The 20440-nt window shown below is 40.1% G+C and overlaps 1 protein-coding gene across 2 annotated transcripts in view; it reads right to left on the minus strand.

The window, feature by feature from the left end:
• LOC110526836 (adhesion G protein-coupled receptor A3) overlaps nucleotides 1-20440 on the minus strand; it is a 286109-nt gene that overhangs the window by 70957 nt on the left and 194712 nt on the right. The window lies entirely within an intron of this gene.

The following is a 20440-nucleotide window of genomic DNA, read 5'->3' on the forward strand; positions in this document are numbered from 1 at the left end:
TGATTGCGTTTTGGTACACCAAAAGTACATTAATTTCCAATTGAACGCTGCGTTTTCCTTACAACATTACATTGCAGAGGCAGTAGCAGTGCTTTCTGTGTGGGGCATACGTTGGATTTATCGAACATATGCATCAAATTATATGCTTAGACAGCTTGACAGAAATAGTAGCAGAAGGTGAAATCTGATTTTTTTCTGTTGCATGCATATCCAGATGATGCTACGTTCCATTTTTGCGCAAATCACTGTAGGTGTGATCAAGGCTTTACCTTCTCAGCTCTGCAGCGTTGATTTAAAGAGACAACCGGACTCACTTTATCTTCCCCTCACAGCCTTTAAACACCATGGAATCCCCTAACATTACCCTTTGTGAGCTTTGGGAGGGAAACACCGTTTCTAAAAAGAGTAGCGGCAGGCCTTACATTGTGCGTTGGGTCAGGATGGATTGAGTGCACTTAGGAGGACCCTACCCAGAGTAAGCATTCCTAACATAGCTGAGTTCAAGTCTAATCATATAAAAGGATCCCAAAGTGCTACAGTCAGCAGCTTAGGGGCATATGAGAATGCAGCCTGCACATAATTCATGTGATCTGATTAATATTTTGCTGATAAATGTTTAATAAATATTATACATTATTATGACAACATAAATGCATATTTTTGCTATGCGAATGTGTTTCCACTCCAACACAACAAGATAGTGATGTGTTTTTATCCATCCATTTATTTGGACACCTACCATTTACCATTGCGGATATTCAGGGAGAATAATCAACAGAGAAACAGTGTTGGGTAAAACCATGATTCTACAACATAATAAAAAAGCATTCAAACTTCTATAGGTGCATGACGTCTGTTGAGGTTATGGATGTGTGTGACGTCAAAGAAGCCTGACACCAGCTAGTACCAAGGGAAGGGGCAAGAGTTGGGTGAGGAAAGAGAAGGGACTGGAACTGTCCCTTGTGCTGAAACATGGGAAAGATGAACATTTTCTTCCTTATTTTCTATTCTCATCCCATCCCCCTTGTCATAGTGGTCCTCTGTAGCGCAGTTGGTATAAGATGGCATTTGCAATGCCAGGATAGTGTGCTCAATTCCCGGGACCACCCATAAATAAAGAGAGTATTATAGGCATGACTGTAAATCACTTTGGATAAAAGTGGCTGCTAAATGGCATATATTATTGCTATTTCCCTCACATATATTATGGTTAAGGGGTCGTTTCCGTCCTGTGTTCAGCCTTATGTCCACTTGGCCAGCTGATCCATGGAGCAAACTTGTTCCATTGGATAATTTGTACATTTGATCTTATTTTTTTAGCTAGTCCTTATAAAAACAAATAATAATAACAATAAGAAATGTATACAGTGCATTTGGAAAGTATTCAGACCCCAGTCTTTTTTCCACATTTTGTTACGTTACAGCCTTATTCTAAAATTGATTAAATGAAAATAAATCCTCATCAATCTACACACAATACACCATAATTGTGAAGTGAAACCACGTTTTTAAAATATATTTTAGCAAATGTATACAAACTTAATTTTAAAAAGTACCTTATTTACATAAGTATTCAGACCTTTGCTATGAGACTATAAATTGAGCTCAGGTGCATCCCGTTTCCATTGACCAACCTTGAGATGTTTCTGCAACTTGATTGGAGTCCACCTGTGGTAAATTCAATTGATTGGACATGATTTGGAAAGGCACATCCCTTTCTATATAAGGTCCCACAGTTGACAGTGCATGTCAGTGCAAAACCAAGCCATGAGGACGAAGGAATTGCCCTTAAGAGCGCAGCGACAGGATTGTGTCGAAGCACAGATTTGGGGAAGGGTAGCAAAACATTTCTGCAGCATTGAAGGTCCCCAAGAACATAGTGGCCTCCATCATTATTAAATGGAAGAATTTTGGAACCACCAAGACTCTTCCTAAAGCTGGCCGCCCGGCCAAACTGAGCAATCAGGGGGAAGGACCTTGGTCAGGGAGGTGACCAAGAACCCGATGGTCACTCTGACAGGGCTCCAGAGTTACTCTGTGGAGATGGGAGAACCTTCCAGAAGGACAACCATCTCGGCAGCACTCCACCAATCAGGCCTTTATGGTAGAGTGGCCAGGTGGAAGCCACTCCTCAGTAAAAGGCACATGACAGCCTGTTTGGAGTTTGCCAAAAGGCACCTAAAGGACTCTCAGACCATGAAAACTATATTCTCTGGCCTGAATGCCAAGCGTCATGTCTGGAGGAAACCAGCCCCGCTCATCACCTGGCCAACACCATCCCTACAGTGAAGCGTGGTGGTGGCAGCATCATGCTGTGGGGATGTTTTGCGGCAGCAGAGACAGGGAGACTAGTCAGGATTGAGGGAAAGATGAACGGAGCAAAGTACAGAAAAATCCTTGATGAAAGCCTGCTCCAGAGCACTCATGACCTCAGACTGGGGCGAAGGTTCAGCTTCCAACAAGACAACGACCCTAAGCACATAACCAAAATAACACAGGAGTGGTTTCGGGACAAGTCTCTGAATGTCCTTGAGTGGCCCAGCCAGAGCCCGTAATTGAACCCGATCGAACATCTCTAGAGACCTTAAAATAGTTGTGCAGCAACACTCCCCATCCAACCTGACAGAGCTTGAGAGGACCTGCAGAGAAGAATGGGAGAAAATCCCCAAATACTGGTGTGCCAAGCTTGCAGCATCATACCCAAGAAGACTCGAGGCTGTAATCGCTAGCAAAGGTGCGTCAACAAAGTACTCAGTAAAGGGTCTGAATAAATGTGATATTTCTGTTTTTTATTTGCAAAAATGTCTAAAAACAGTTTTTGCTTTGTCATTATGAGGTATTGTGTGTAGATTGATGAGGGGAAAAAAAACTATTTAATCCATCTTAGAACAAGCCTGCAAAGTAATAAAATGTGAAAAAAGTCAAGGGGTCTGAGTCCTTTCGAATGCACTGTATATACAGTACCAGTCAAAAGTTTGTGTCCAAACTTTGGCTAAGCTCGTCATCCAGACATCAGAATACTGCCCCCTAGTCCAAAGAGGTTTTAAGGGTTAGTTAGTTATTCGTTTCTGCATTTACTCACACTTGAAAGGCTATTGATTCAAATCCTGCAGAGATAGATGAATCTTTAGATTTTCATCCTGCAGAGAGAGATACCATTTAGGTTATATGGTTTTCCTCCAGAAAGGCTTAAGCAAGCAGTCTATATCTAAAAATCTCTGGGATAAAAGGCACCCCAGGCTGCGTCAAAGTGGATTTGATCTGTGACGTCGTCGGGGACAGGTGAAGGATAGTGGAATCCTTGAAGGGGTGGCTCAAGGATGTGGATTCATATTCACAAAGGGTCTCAGAGTAAGAGTGCTGATCAAGGATCAGTTCCTCAGTGTCCATATATAATCTTATTCATTATGATCTAAAAGACCAAATTGATCCTAGATCAGCAGTCATACTCCGAGACGTTTTATGATGGGCACAGATCTCAAACGGTAAGGAATGACAGATGACCTCACCTCATAACACATATCGTTTCAAATACCACAACACTGCATGGATATCTTATCTCACGAGCCCATCTTCTCTCTGCATCTTTTCATCCTTTTTACCAGACATTTCAAAGGGATTTATAGCCCTGGGAATGTGCTGTCTATGGCATGCACAAGGCCTTGCTTTAACAAACGCTCTAAGTCCTTCCGGGAACGACCTAAGAAGGTAGTTAGGCTACATTCGCCTGAAGAACTCGCTGGGGACTTCACACTTCAGAGTTATTTAACTGGGCGCAGCGCCACCGTGTGACCTTCCCTGATCCCCTCCCCTTCCTGAAACGTGGCATGCTGTAGCCTCTCTATAGCCTATACCTCAGAGAGCACATGCTTCTTTTAGTTCTTGTTGTTTTCACATTTCACACAGAGGTCATCCAGGCGAATGCCAGGAGTCACTTTTCATTTCCCTCAAGGTTGGCTGTCGGCGGTGAGCTGCCTACATGGATATAGGTGATACACATGTACACACACAAACACACACACACAAGCTCACTGACTCTACTCCCCCTTCTTGCTCCTTGATGCAAGGCCATACATGCTATCAGCTAGGCCTACAGGGCAAACTCAGCCACAGACCTGCCCCAGGGCAAACAGTGAATCAGAAGCTCAGAGTGTGCCCATGCTTAACACTGGCTCCGTCCTCAGGTCCACAATGGATTATGAGCCATCTCTGATAACTGGCAGACAGAAGACATTTACACCGAGAGGTCCAACAAACAATTACTCCCGTAAATGTTTTTCAAGCAAAACAACAACTCGGTTGTGTTGATGTCAAGGGAAGTGCAATAGGAGAGAGTCAGTCTGTCCGTATGAGCTCTATTGCCATGTAATCAGATCACTCAAATTAATGTCAAGCTAAAGTGCCATGAAAATTAATATCTCTCAGCTGTAAAAATGAACACGACACTTTTTCGAGCCAAATCTTAGGTAAATGTGAGTCAGAGAAAATTCATCCTTGTGTTTGTTCGCGTGTTTATTTGTTTGTGTGTGCGCAAGCATGTGTTTCTGAAAGACTACTGTCACGCACTATGTCTAGTGATAAGTAACATCATTTGCTTACACTAAGCATAATGAGAACATGGGAATTCCTTTTTAGAAGTTCTTTCTAGCAATTGTTAGGCTGTAGCACAATCTAATATGATGACTCCACATCAAAAATACATAATTCTCTCAAAATGATTGCCATGTTTGAAGCTTAAATGGCCCATCTCTCTTGAGCATTATAGTTCTGCTCAGTGGTGTGTTGTTAGCATTACTCACTCACATAGTGAGAGAAATTTAAACAGGCTACATGGTTGCTATGCCAACGAGCTGCTTCCCCCAGACAAGGTTTGGATTGAGAGCAGATTGGAGTGAGGCAGGAAACACAACAGGCTCTGTGGAGACAGAACACTGTGGCTGCTATGTCTTGGAAACAGATTTCTCTTCTTACAGTCATACCCAATTCTGAACTGTCTTCCACTATTTTTCTTTCACTTTTGAGAGAAATACACTATGAAACGATCTTTCCACATGTTAAAATATGTGGCAAATATCATATTGTTGGATTAATAACATGCCATTTAGCAGACACATTTATACAAAGGGACGTACAGTCATGCGTTCAAACATTTTACGCCTGGGTGGTCCCGGGAATTGAACCCACTAACCTGGCGTTACAAGTGCCATGCTCTCCCAGCTGAGTTACAAAGGAGCTAAGAGAAACTGTTATAAATGATTAAGAGCCTAAGTACATAGGACTATGCTGTGCCAGGTTTGACAATCATTCCTAGTCAATAAACATTGGATTTGTTTGGTTCATCCAAAGACAAACTGTTAGAAATGAAGCCTCTCTGTGGGTACATAGAATATGCTGTGCCTGTATTTATATAATTCTTCCTAGTAAATTAAACAGCTGGGGTGACAGAGCTGTTTGCCCCGGGAGCATTTTTCTTATAGACTGCACTGCAGTACTGAGATAGATCTTAGCTGAACAAAGACATGCTTCTTGAATGTCGCAAGGAAGAAGAGGCTGTACTAGTACTGTAAACGTTGTGATGCATTAAAACACTCCATATTCATTTTAAATCAAAAGGAGTGAAAGACAAATTGAGTCCCTGAAAGAATGACAACGGCTGTCATCTAATAGTGAAATTTCAAAATGTAAGTTATTCATTCAGTCATTCATTTAATTCCCTAAACCACTCAATACCTGTTCATGCAGTACATGATGCGTTCACTCACAATAGAGCTGAATGACTTGAGTGGCAGTCCACCTTATTAAAATGAATGACTTGCAATCCATCATTTTCTGAAACACTCTATATGAATGGTTACCATGAAGCCAGGATCCAGCCCAAAGCATTTTTTGTTGTTGCTCATGTGAGGATTTTGCCCACATACGTACATGGCCGTATGGAATTATTCCAAAGTTCGGGAAATTTCGGGCACCAAATATCCTTGCCCTATCAGCTGCAAAGCTCAGACAAACGATGGATGATTGGACACTTGGTGCTGTAATAACAGTTGGTTATCACTTTGATGAAGTGGGATTGCTACGGCTAGACTTGCCATAAAGGTGAAATAAAGCCACAACTTTGGATTCGGCTGTCATATGGGTGTGTCTTCATTCGGCCCACTCCAGAGAAGAAGAAAAAAAATGTTCCATTCAGTCCGATCTCTGCATTCCATTACTCTACGATTGGTTTTAACCTTCATCATTTTAGTCGAGGAGGCTGTGGGGCAAAAAGACAACAATAACAGTACAATAAAGCACATACTACTGGTCCCTGACTTAGTTACAGATCCTCCTTTTTCTGCCAATCGAAAAAGAGACCAAGAGACCGTATTGTTTCAGACATAAAGAGGGTCTCTGTTGCCAGAAATAATAAAACAGGGGGCATTAAATATTTGTCACTACTACCAACTTGTGCATCTTTAGCAGCATCTCTCAGAGTTAATACTAAATAGCAATCTCCCCAGATAACATGGCTCGGAAATGCCAGGAATCTCACGATGCGATATAGGTGCCGATTTGGTATGTATTGCGATTCTATTATGTATCACTATTCTATATGTATTGCAAACAGATACTGGGGCTGAGAAAACTTTTCAACATTAAAATGTAAAAAAAATTAAAAAAAATAAAAAGGGATCTTTAACGTTCAGAAAAATCCCGTAGAGATTTAAATCACAGTGCAGATATCACAAAACATATTATTTTCCGTGTTATAGCCTAACTTGACAATAGACTATAAACGCCTGGGGAAGGTTGTGAAATGTAAAAGTAGACTCAGTGATATAACGTAGATGCAGAAAGTTAGCAGCATAGTAGTGGGTCAATTTCCGCAACCAAGAGCTGAAGCTCAACTTCTCTGCTGTTTTATAGTGCCCTGGCTACCACGCTGTGAACAGTGTGAAGCTAACCCGTGCACATGTGCGTATAGTGTGTGACTGTGTGAGAGCGAAGCGCTGCATCTCGCTCATATCAATATTATCCTATTCATTGCTGATAGGCCCTGCTTTACTGAAGTTGCGAGACATTGCGAGATACATAATGTCATTGCGAGATACAGCTTTTGATTGCCAATAGATAGGCCTAATGCACGGTTCTGACTGTCTGCCTGGTGACCGATCTGCCTACACTGTGCCCCTCCCATCTCTATCTGTTCCTTTGTTAGCTCGCTATGAAAGATGTCTGCTTGTGTTCTTGGAAGTACGGCAACTAATCAGTCGCCTCTGTTCCAAGTGGAATCGAATGTTGACACCCAGAAATGAGAGTCGACACCGGGAGTCGACGTGCAGGGATTCGAGGAATCAATTATTTTGGAGTAGACTCTCCACCACCACGTCGTCGTGTTCAACAGTGTTCAACAGCAACATCCTGTATGGCAATACAAACTTTGCGAGGTGGAATTTAAGTACAGTAATGGTAGTACAGGTCCAATGATTAACCATCTGAAAGGGACGCACTTTAAGACCCAATCCGTTGCTGGCAGCAGCGCGAGGGTTCATTGTGAATTGAAATGGAATTTTAAAACCGATCATTTGTTTGTTAAAAAAAAAAAAAATGTTTTACTTGGGAGTCAGAGAATCAAATATAATATCATCAACAAATAATATTGCGATACTATCACTACCAGATAGCCTATTGCTCTAGAACAATGTGATTTTAATTTAAACAATAGTAGCTGCTTTGTGGCCGTGCAGATTGTAATTTAAGATTTGGCTCGGAGGTGGAATGAGTGACCTGGGGGTGTACTCTACATATCTACTCATTCAATTACCTCTCCAGGTACTATCACATTTTCACTTTTTGTGTGTCGTCTTTATGACAGTCCCCTCAATTGTGGTCAGTCCACTGAAAGGGCTGTAATTTCAGTGAGTGTAGTGTTTTAAGTACCACTCAGTTGCATACACTGAATTCACAACAGCCTGAAATTGACACATCTATCGCGTTGTAATTATCAGCACAGCACATGTATAATATATTGTGACTCACATTTCCATGAAGTATGGGCCATATTCGTTTATAGCAATAACCATTGAGAGATGTTGGCTCATAGTGCCTTTCCCAATTTATGACGCAGCAGCAAAGAGGAGGTATAGCTACACCGTTTCAAGTGTATCCATGGTAACCTGGTTATGAAGCTGAGTGACTTAACAATTTCATTGCAGGGCACCAGAGCGGGAGTTAAGGGAGCAACTGGTAACGTCTCATAACTGACAATGTACCATTACATCAAAGTGTAGAAACATGCATATTCATGTTGGAGATTGGGGGGTTTGATCATTCATCAGCTAAATGAAAGTCTAAATCAATAGCATACTGGTTGACAGTGGACCTCCACGAGGGCCAGTGTGGGAGTTAACTTTTATATCTGCAGTAGAAGTCAAATGATGTAATCATTTGAAATATACAGGATTATAGCAATCATCATTATAATATTAGGTTAGAATTACAAGCAAGTGAAAGCGGGATGTGTTTTGAAGTCAGGTTTATAAGGCAGGGTATACAGTGTATGAGGTTGTAAGAAGTGGTTATTATGCACATATAATGCCACCGACGCAATGGCGCCACATGGGGCTCTCCAATGTTGTTCCTTTGAGCAGGAGACCGAGGTTAAGTCAGGGACCATATTCCCTATATAGTGTATTACTTTTGTACCTACACATCTAGAGCATATGTAAATAAATAGGGTGCCATTTGGGACACAGAGGTCATACATTTTATTTCACCTTTATTTAACCAGGTAGGCCAGTAGAGAACAAGTTCTCATTTACAACTGCAACCTGGCCAAGATAAATACATCCCTCACTTTCCACCTACACACCTAGAACATGTCAATAAATGATATGTCAGAAAGGCAGAGGAATACGGCTGTCTACATAGCTAAGAAACATAATAATGAGGCCCCAGAACAAAGCTTCCGAAATGAATCATCTCCCATCGTACTTCTAAACGGCATAATGGGGGTTCTGCGATTTCATCACGGTGTTTGATGATCCGACAAGCTGACTGATTCCAGCTGAACCCTGGCATGCAGCAGTCAGCCCGTCAGCAGAGAGGAGGAATGAGTCCAACACACAGGCACGCACGTGCATTGAGACCCAGCCAAACACACACAAGTACTGACATATACATAGGCACACACACAGCACTGTCAAATATCTGTGTCTGTGGTGTCCACAGTGTGAAGTTAATGGATGCAAATGTAAACTCATAATGGCTATCCCATCATAGAATATTGATTTTGTTAACCAGATGAAGGTAATCATTTGAGTTAGGCAGCAGCCAATGAATATCGAGAAAAAAATGTAGTACTTTTTAACTCTCCCTATCACTGTTTCAGAGTAGCAGATCAACAGAAAGCGAAGCTACCATAAACATTACCTTCACGCTGCTGTTGTGTCTAATGGTGTGCTCTTTCATTTGTATTTACCTTATGCTCCTTAACGACTGTTTGCCAGGTTGACTGTTTGCCAGGTTGAATTGAACAGATCTAGAGAATGAAGACTTGGAGCGAGATAAAAGTGCTTTATATTTACAGCCTCCTGTTACCATATATTAATTATTTCCCTCTAAACCTTTGGCTGCACCAAATACAACTGTTCATCACTCTGATGATGAACTAACTGGCAACAATGACAAACTAACTTCCTTAGCAGCCCAGGGGGGCATTCATCATGCCTGCCCACAGTCTGAGAGTGCGTCAGTGAATTATGCTCTGCCTTGAACAACATGCAGATTCTTTATGTGAGAGCAGAATGGGGAGGGGAATATACACATTTCCAACCAGTAGGAAAGAAAAGTTAATTGAGAAAAATATTTTACAAGAATTTTATAGATTTGGATTTGCCAATACTTGTGCTAAATGAAATGGGCGTGATTCTTCACATGATGTAGGCTCTTATCCTCAAACACTGGTTCAGCCAGTGCTTGACTTGGACAGAAATAGGTGTGGGTACAGTTTTATATTTTGGCGCAGGACCTCCACAATACTTTTGAGCTAATATTCTATAAGAGGAACAAGCAGTAGAACATTTGAGATCCTGGTTCTTAGCTCCTGCCAAGTCAAGCACTGGGTTCATCTGTACTTAGTCGCATCCCATTTCTTTCACTTTGAGGCCACCCTAGATCCAGAGCAGCTGTTTGGCATGCTGTTAGGCACCCCTCAGTGTCTTGGCCACATTCATAAGTCCAGACCCCTATTGATCTTTTCAAGTGTCAAAACAATAACACGTTCTATATGCACGGGAAAGAGGTTCCCCAGTAAACATCCCGTGTCAGTGATAGATCTGACTGCCACGCTGAATCTGACTGAAGGTCGCGCCGATTTGCCTCACAAACATTTTGGAAGCTGTTAATGTTGCTATGACCAGTCAACGCGTGCGAGCAGTTTGCTGGAAAAGGAGAGACAGGTTGTGAGAGATGCTGCAAATTAACGTTAGCTAACAGTCTAGCTGCTAATTCATGTAGCTAGCTTACTAGCTGCAGTATCAACTTGTTTGTTACTGTATAAAATAGTAGTTGATTGTATCCTCTGAACTAATAGCTTCAGTATCTTGCTCTGTTAGCTACCAGGCTAATAAGCTAGCTAGCAACTTGTGTGGTCATTTAGCGAGATAGCTTCAATGCAACATAACCAAAGCCATTTACAACCTTTTAAAACACATCAATGGCTATGCATATATGGAAAGTAGCAAGTTGTGTGTAATTGCCACCATTTTAAGTAGATGGACATAACCTACTGCAAACATTCTGGTCGAACACATTTTGGAACAGTGACTGTGGGAGAAGGACCCCTTTGGCCTTTACAGTCCTTGGTGAGAGAGCCTTTACAAATACTGCTGGTTGTCATCTCGGCCAGTGGGCATCCTCAGGTTATCAGGAGATAGGAGGCCCACCTGCCTGCTCTGCCTCTCCAGCACTGTGGCACCATATTTTCTGAAACAGTAAAGCTGTTTCTTGACTTAATACTGGCAAAGCTGCTAGTCATCGGTATAGCTATAATGAATATTGACCTTTTCCTTGAGAATGTCGACTGGAGATTGATTGACATAATAGCCAATAACACTGTTTAATTAGTTGATTGATTTGTCATGCCCATGTTATACCAATCAGTTTGCACAACTTAAAATTAGGTTATTAGTGACCTGTGATAGAGACATGGTCCTACAGGTAACAGTTATTCTTGTCCTTAAAATCACTAGTGTTCAAGAAACAACTAGGTTTTCTTGTAATGGTTTCCAACATACGATGTGCAGAACTTCACTGAATAAGAACATATTTGTTGTGTAATTCTATTTGCAGAATACCTTATTGAACATCGTAGATGTATTGTTGTCTCTACTTTCTTGCCCTTTGTGCTGTTGTCTGTGCCCAATAATGTTTGTACACTGTGCTGCTACCATGTTGCTGTCATGTTGTGTTGCTACCATGCTGTGTTGTCATGTGTTGCTACCATTTTCTGCTGCCATGTTGTTGTCATGTTGTGTTGCTACCATGCTGTGTTGTCATGTGTTGCTGCCATGCTATGTTGTTGTCTTAGGTCTCTCATTATGTAGTGTTGTGTTGTCTCACTTGTCGTGATGTGTGTTTTGTCCTATATTTTTATTTCATGTATTTTTTATTTTTAATCTCAACCTCCGTCCCCGCAGGAGGCATTTGGTAGGCTGTCATTGTAAATAAGAATTTGTTCTTAACTGACTTGCCTAGTTAAATAAAGGTTAAATAAATACAAACAATTGTTTCTGGTAACAAAGTGGCACTATAAATTTGACTGAACACAGTTTAGCAACAATGGATAAATCCAACAGTACAGTTAGATAGCAATAAAAACGGTACTATAGAGACACAGAATAAGTTGGAGGAAAAACAAAAAGAAATGGAGGAACTTATTCAAGAAAGATCTAGTGTAATATATTATAAAAATAAAGCGAACTGGATGGAATATGGGGAGAAAATGCACCAAATTATTTTTCAATCTTCAATATAGAAATGCTACCAATTTTTTTTTATTAAAACTTGTTACAAATGATGGAGTCACGTATGATTCACCGGATGATGTTTTGAAGGAGGAAGTAAAGTACTTTGGGAATATGTTTTCATTTCAGACTCCTCCATCTCCACTAACTGAAACTAATTGTATGGATTTCTTTCCTAATAATAATGTAAAATTAATATCTGTACAGAAAGACTCATGTGAAGGCCAAATTACAGAGGAGGAACTGCTTGAGGCAATTGGGGCCTTTAAGGATGGGAAAACTCCAGGGCTGGATGGCATACCGGTGGAAGTATACAAAACTTTTTTGATATACTCAAAGGACCATTGTTGGCTTGTTTTAATCACTCCTATATAAATGGTAGATTATCAGACACGCAACAAGAAGGTCTGATATCATTATTACTGAAACAGGACCCAAGTGGTATATATAAAGATCCAGTCCATTTAAAAAATTGAAGACCTCTTACACTTCAGTGTTGTGATGCAAAAATCCTAGCAAAATGCTTGGCACACAGAATTAAAAAAGTATTTTCAGATATTATTCATCCTAATCAGACAGGTTTTTTACATGGACGATACATTGGAGATAATATAAGACAAGTACTGGAAACAATAGAACACTATGAAATAGTGCCATCTCAGAAAGTTTAAAACTATCTAGAGGAGTAAAACAAGGTTGTCCACTATCGGCATAGCTGTTTATTATTGCCATCGAAATGTTAGCTGCAAAGATTAGATCCAACAATAATATTAAGGGATTAGAAATCCGTGGCCTAAAAACTAAGGTGTCATTGTACGCTGATGATTCATGTTTTCTTTTAAAACCACAATTGGAGTCTCTCCACGGCCTCATAGAGGATCTAGATACTTTTGCTATGCTCTCAAATTATGATAAATGTACCATATTACGTATTGGATCACAAAAAAAATCACATTTTACATTACCATGTAGTTGACCAATTAAATGGTCTGACGGAGATGTAGACATACTCGGTATACAAATCCCAAAGGAAAGAAATGATCTCACTCCAATACATTTTTATAGAAAGTTAGCAAAAATAGATACGATCTTGCCACCATGGAAAGGAAAATACCTGTCTATTTGTGGAAAAATCACCCTGATTAACTCCTTAGTTATATCACAGTTTACCTATTTGCTTGTGGTTTTGCCTACACCTAGTGACCTGCTTTTTAAATTATATGAGCAAAAAATATTCAATTTTATTTGGAACGGCAAAAGGGCCTATTTAAATAACGAATATGAATTCAGTGGGCAGAAATGATTAAATATTAAAGCATTAGACCTCTCACTAAAGGCATCAGTCATACAAAAGTTATACTTAAATCCAAACTGGTTCTCTAGTCAATTGGTATGAATGTCTCATCCAATATTCAGGAAGGGCCTTTTCCCCTTTATTCAGATTACACCTGCTCACTTTCGGTTGTTTGAAAAGGAAATAATCTCCAAAATATCTTTATTTTTTAAACAAGCCTTAGAAAGTTGGTTGCAATTTCAGTTTGATCCACCTGAAAGGACGGAACAAATAGTACAACAAATATTGTGGTTTAAATCAAATATACTAATTGATTAAAAAAAAATGTATGTATCAAAGAAATTTAAAACAAAAGGTATACATTTAGTGAATGATATCATAAATAGGACTGGTGGAGTTATGTCACACGTGCAGCTAACAGAGACATATGGAAATGTCTGCTCTACCCAAAATTACAACCAATTAATTGCAGCATTACCACAACAATGGAAGAGGCAAGTAGAAGGGGAAAAAAGTAAGGAACTTGTATGTCGGCCCTGTATTAAAGAACATAAATGGTTAAAGAAAAGTGTGATTAATAAAAACATATACCAATTTCATTTAAGGACCAAAAAACTGACAGCTGTGCCATATAAATTGCAAAATAGTTGGGCAGAGATTTTCGATGTACCCATTCCATGGCACATGGTTTATGAATTGATACGCAAAACAACGCCGGATTCAACATTTTCAATATAAATTACTATACAAAATTCTTGCAACTAATGTAATGTTATATATATGGGGGATACAATCTTCCCAGCTCTGCAGATTCATTAGAGTCATTAGATCATTTATTTTGGTATTGTCCATATGTAGCTCGTTTTTGGTCACAGGTCCAGGAATGGCTGAAGAATTGCAACATTTGCCTAGAACTAACACTACAGATAGCAATACTGGGTGATTTGAAAAGCCATGGTCAATCAATCAATAATATAATAATTATTTTAGCAAAAATGTTTATTTTTAATTTACAATCTGTAGAAGCTATGAGAATAGGAAGGTTCAGTTCTTTTGTGAAGCATCACAGCACAGTTGAAAAATATATGGCAAGTAGAAATCCGAAATGGATGATGTTGATAGACAGATGGGAGGGGTTGAGTGGAGCTGAAGGGTGGGACTAATAACAAGATAAACAATGTAGGGGATAAGGGATCTGTAGAATGTATATAGGTTCAGAGCTTTTGTGAAATAGCATAGTTACAAATAGAAATCAAACTGGATGGACATCAGAAATAGAGGAAGGACTAAGAACAAACAAGAGAGAAATATTGTAAAGTAGACTGTGTCTGTAGAGTGTGCATAAGATGTATGGATTGAAGGTAGAAGCAGAAGTGGTTATTAGTTTACTCCAATTGGGAGATCGGCGGAAGGGTTTGCGGGGAATAATAATAAAGGTATATTCCTTAAAAAAGTACAGTATGTGTATGTATTTAGATATGCATGTGTGTATGGATATATATATTTACCAAAAACAAACAAACAAAAAACAATGGATGAATCCATCCTCTTCTTCCTCATCAGTACTGTTACAAACATTAGTAGTACAGTTATGGCCAACATTTTTGAGAATGACACAAATATACATTTTCACAAAGTCTGCTGCTTCAGTTTGTATGATGGCAATTTGCATATACTCCAGAATGTTATGAAGAGTGATCAGATGAATTGCAAAGTCTCTCTTTGCCATGCAAATGAACTGAATCCCCCAAAAACATTTACACTGCATTTCAGCCCTGCCACAAAAAGACCAGCTGACATCATGCCAGTGATTCTCTCGTCATCACAGGTGTGAGTGTTGACGAGGACAAGGCTGGAGATCATTCTGTCACACCGTCTCCTATAGTTGATTCAGCTGCGGGATCGGGGCACCACCAGTACAGAGCTTGCTCAGGAATGGCAGCAGGCAGGTGTGAGTTCATCTGCATGCACAGTGAGGCGAAGACTTTTGCAGGATGGCCTGGTGTCAAGAAGGGCAGCAAAGAAGGCACTTCTCTCCGGGAAAACATCAGGGACAGACTGATATTCTGCAAAAGGTATAGGGATTGGACTGCTGAGGACTGGGGTAAAGTCATTTTCTCTGATGAATCACCTTTCCGATTGTTTGGGGCATCTGGAAAAAGTTTGTCCGGAGAAGACAAGGTGAGCACTACCATCAGTCCTGTGTCATGCCAACAGTAAAGCATCCTGAGACCATTCATGTGTGGGGTTGCTTCTCAGCCAAGGGAGTGGTTTCACTCACAATTTTGCCTAAGAACACAGCCATGAATAAAGAATGGTACCAACCCATCCTCCGAGAGCAACTTCTCCCAACCATCCAGGAACAGTTTGGTGACAAACAATGCCTTTTCCAGCATGATGGAGCACCTTGCCATAAGGCAAAAGTGATAACAAAGTGGCTCAGGGAACAAAACATCAATATTTTGGGTACACGGCCAGGAAACTCCCCAGACCTTAATCCCATTGAGAACTTGTGGTGAATCCTCAAGAGGCGGGTGGACAAACAAAAACCCACAAATTCTGACAAACTCCAAGCATTGATTATGCAAGAATGGGCTGCCATCAGTCAGGATGTGGCCCAGAAGTTAATTGACAGCATACCAGGGCGGATTGCAGAGGTCTTGAAAAAGAAGGGTCAACACTGCAAATATTGACTCTTTGCATCAACTTCATGTAATTGTCAATAAAAGCCTTTGACACTTATAAAATGCTAGTAATTATACTTCAGTATTCCATAGTAACATCTGACAAAAATATCTAAAGACATTGAAGCAGCAAACTTTTTGTGTCATTCTCAAAACGTTTGGCCACGACTGTAGTATTGGAGACAAAGTGATATTCCTCCTCGGTTTCTCTCAGCTATGGAGACAGATCATCAGCCAGGAACCACCTGTGAAAAAGGAACATAAATTAACAGATTACCAATGTACAACTCAGGCAATTGCACTAGTCACAATTTAAATACCCTACTTCTTTTTTCTTTTTATTGTTCACTGTACGGTCCAACCATTAATTCACTTTATTTATTGAGTAGTTACAGCACAGGTAGGCATGAAAACACACATTAGACAAAGAATGAGGAACAGTGAACTAGACTTAACACCATTGTCACAGCTCTTCCAGAAGAAGTAATTCTAATGCACTAAGGTGGTCAAAGGCAAATTAAGTGAGGGAATGAGACTATCTGCATTCCGATTCCCCACCCTTCTCCCCACCATAGATTTATAAACATTGGATTGGTGTAATCATTGGCTAGAGAAGGAGTTTCCATTGTTGTCAAATCCATGACAGTGCACACTTTGGGAGAAGGGTGTATAATCAGGACACAAGCCTACCCTTTACCCCCGAGTCAAAGTAAGCACTCATACAATCACCCTCGTGGGCTTAAAAAGAATGGACTGGTGGGGTAAGGAATGGCCATTTTATTGCCACTCAAGCCCTTGCTTCCTATGGGAGAGCATCCTCACCTGTTTGATGGTGGGCAGCTTGGTCAGCAGCATCTGGAAGACAGGAGGGGGCAGCATCTGCTGGAGGAGCTATTGGGGTTGTCCACACACAGCAATGCCATTGTTCAGCGGAACCACTACCTTCTCAGAGTTTCCTGATGGTTTGAACACAAAATAGATTAGTTGGAAAGGCACACTTGTCAGGTCTGGAGCAAATTAACTTCTATACAAAAGTTTTTTCTTCCAAAAATAACTTTTGTAGCCTTTAAATATAGCAATAGGAAAATGAGACTGAATCAAACTAATTCCAGTCCATATCATAGATCAGCCACTTTTCAGAGTCTCTGCTACTGTCCTAACTGTTGACAATTGATGATATTTAGTGGTACGGAAAGAAGGCAACAGTAAACATGCAGTCAGCCACGAATAATGCAGCCTCCCCTCCACCAATTGAGATTTTGCGTGTGACTAACAAATTTCAGTTAATTACTACAGTTCCCGCCTTGGGTCAATTAGTGTAATTTTGTAAATTCCGGATAGCTATGGCAAGACGCATCATTAAATCGGGACAGTGCTGTCTGAGATATTGCGTGTGACGAACATATGAACAGACGGAGACAGATCCACATTCCCCCCTCTGATTTCATCGTGGGGGACAACAAACGCTTGACTTGCAACAAACAAAATGTCACAGAAGAACTCAGTGGGGGAGGATGGGACTATGATATGAGTATAATTAAATTTTATTTAATGCCGTAGACAGCCCTTATCTTGTAATATTGCTGTAGCCTTTAGTATAGTACTGAGCGTAGAGGTGGTTGAGAGAGCACACAAGGGCTAAAGTACGTCTCAATTCTCCACCCTTCTCCCTAGGTGTGCACTTCTCATCATGAATTTAAAAGCATAGGATTGGTGTAAGCACGGAAAGAAGGGCATTTCCATGGAAAATCCATGCAAAAAAAGTATACAAGTATACACTTTGGCAGAAGGAAGAGAATCGGGACGCAACTCAGCAATATGACTTTTAAGTCCAACTCATTTGAGTACCACTTATGAGGAGAAAGGGTACTTCAAACAAGGTCTGTTCACAGTGTGTGACACACTGTGGGTTGCATAATCAGTGCCAAGTAATGACTTGCATTGACTTGGAAACATAGAGGTAGATACAGTACAGTATCTGTATACCTGTATGCTTGCAATCCCTCCACCTATCTATCCATCTAATCAGTAGTGCCTAATATGCAGTGGTGGAACAAGTACCCAATTGTCATATTTGAGAAAAAGTGTAGATACCTTAATAGAAAGTTCCTCAAGTAAAAGTGAAAGTCATCCAGTAAAATACCACTTGAGTAAAAGTCTAAAAGTATTTGATTTTAAATATACTTAAGTATCAAAAGTAAATGTAATTGCTAAAATATACTTTAGTATCAAAAGTAAAAGTATAAATCATTTCAAATGTGTTATATTAAGCAAAGCAGACAGACAGCACCATTTTTTGTTTAAAAAATGTACAAATGGCCAGGGGCACACTCCAACATCATTTACAAAAGATGCATTTGTGTTCAGTGATCCTGCTAGATCAGAGTCAGTAGGGATGACCACGTATTATCTTGATAAATCTGTTAATTGGCCCATTTTCCTGTCCTGCTAAGCATTCAAAATGTAACAAGTACTTTTGGGTGTCAGGGAAAATGTATGGAGTAAAAAGTACATACTTTTCTTTAGGAATGTAGTAAAGTTAAAGTAGTAAAAAAAATATAAATAGTAAAGATAGACACAAAAACTACTTAAGTAGTACTTGAAATTATTTTACCTAAGTACTTTACACCACTGCTAATATGGGATACCTACAGTGCATCACCTGTTATACTGTAGATTAACTTCATGAGGATGAGCTCCTACATCTGCTCATTGAACATGCCCTCAAGTGTTGTTTGAAACTCCTAAACAAACAGAAAGACAGACAGACAGACAGGCAAGCAGACGGACGGACAGACACACACACACATACACTAACTCACTGTGAGAGCTGGGGGGGGGAGGGGTGTGAGCCCACTCTGCCCACAGTAGATGAAAACGTGCTTTGGTGATGACATGCTTTGGTGATGACATAAAATACATTTTACCAAGACAAATATGAATCTTCTGAATCTTAGTGGGGTATTTCTATAACATATCATTAACATTACATCAAAAACGTTGTATGTCATAACCGAATATTGTACATCAGATAATTAAGCACCGAGCTCTGTTGACAGAGCAGCTTTATCGCCAAAACTTTTGAGGATTTTACATTTGTGGTCGTGTCATCCAAGTTATTTCTGTGGGTCGCAACTAGCAAGATTAGCATGACACAAGCTGAATTAATGTAAAAGGCTTTGAAAAGAAAACATTTGGGAGTATGCTCCGTAAAAAAATGTCATTTTTACAGGAACTCCACCATTAATATGAACAGCATATACTAAAATATGAAAATACTAACGTTACATGTCATGTCTCAAAATCGATATCTACTTATATACTGTTTTATGTCACACGGATTTGAAAAGGAAGATGACGAGTTCAACAGGTAAACCTGTCCGGTAGCCTTAATTATCGCACACAGCATCCAGCCTAGCAGACATGATGCTATTTTCCTGATTTATGGCCACATTTTCTCTCTGGCCTCCATTGATTTAGTCGCCTTAATTTTGACCATCATACAAGGCTAAAAAACTCCAATACATTTTGAACAGAGACGGAGGTTTGGACCACTGGATTTCTTAGAGGATTATCTACACAATTAACATATTACTGTACCTAACTTCCGTGCATCATAACTTACTAGCTGGCTGTGGTAAAAAATATATATATAACCATGGTATCTAGTTAACTAGCTGATTGTTTCAATGCACCTCCCAAATGTGAAATTACAAGACAAAAAAAGGCACTTACCCAGGAGTGTTCGTTGATGTCTTCTTTGTTGTTAATGTAGCTAGCTAGGCTAGGAGCCAGTGCCAGTGTGGGCTAGCTAGCTAGCCAGTAGCCACTGAGTCTTCTTTATTCAAAATGGAAAAGTAAAATAAATACAAACCAAATCAAGCTAATTTATACAGTAAAACACGGGTTGCTAGCTAGTTAGCAGAGCACACTGTTGCCTCTCGCCATTTCCAGCGAGCTAGTTATCTAACTTAGCTAGGTGTACTAGCCATCAGCAGCACCTTGCCCGATCTGACCCTTCTCCCGCGACACCTCGCGCACGGATTCATCATAGCAACAGTAACTATGGGGTGGAGTTATGGGAGAGAAGCAGCGAATCAACTTCCAAAATGTCCGTGATGCAGATCAGCACGACTGTCAGTCAGATTCCGTAGGCAGTCAGATCTGGCGCTGCAGCATGCCATAATTGCTAGCTAGCTAGTTAGTTGTCTAGCTAGCACAAAATGGTAAGTTTATATTTCTTGATCCAACCAAAAAACTGAACAAACAAGTTATACACACAAAATGAATTATTAATACCAGACCCACTAAACAAAATCATCAGACAACATTTATTTCCTGTTTGCTCAGGTGCTGGAGTTAGCTACATTTGGTTAACTTAGCATAGCGAATAACCACAGAGCTTGCATTACGTGAAGGTAGAGAGCGATCAGCTTACCTTGTTAGCCAGATAGATA

This window comes from Oncorhynchus mykiss, chromosome 1, assembly GCF_013265735.2.
Source record: "Oncorhynchus mykiss isolate Arlee chromosome 1, USDA_OmykA_1.1, whole genome shotgun sequence".
Lineage (NCBI taxonomy): Eukaryota > Metazoa > Chordata > Actinopteri > Salmoniformes > Salmonidae > Oncorhynchus > Oncorhynchus mykiss.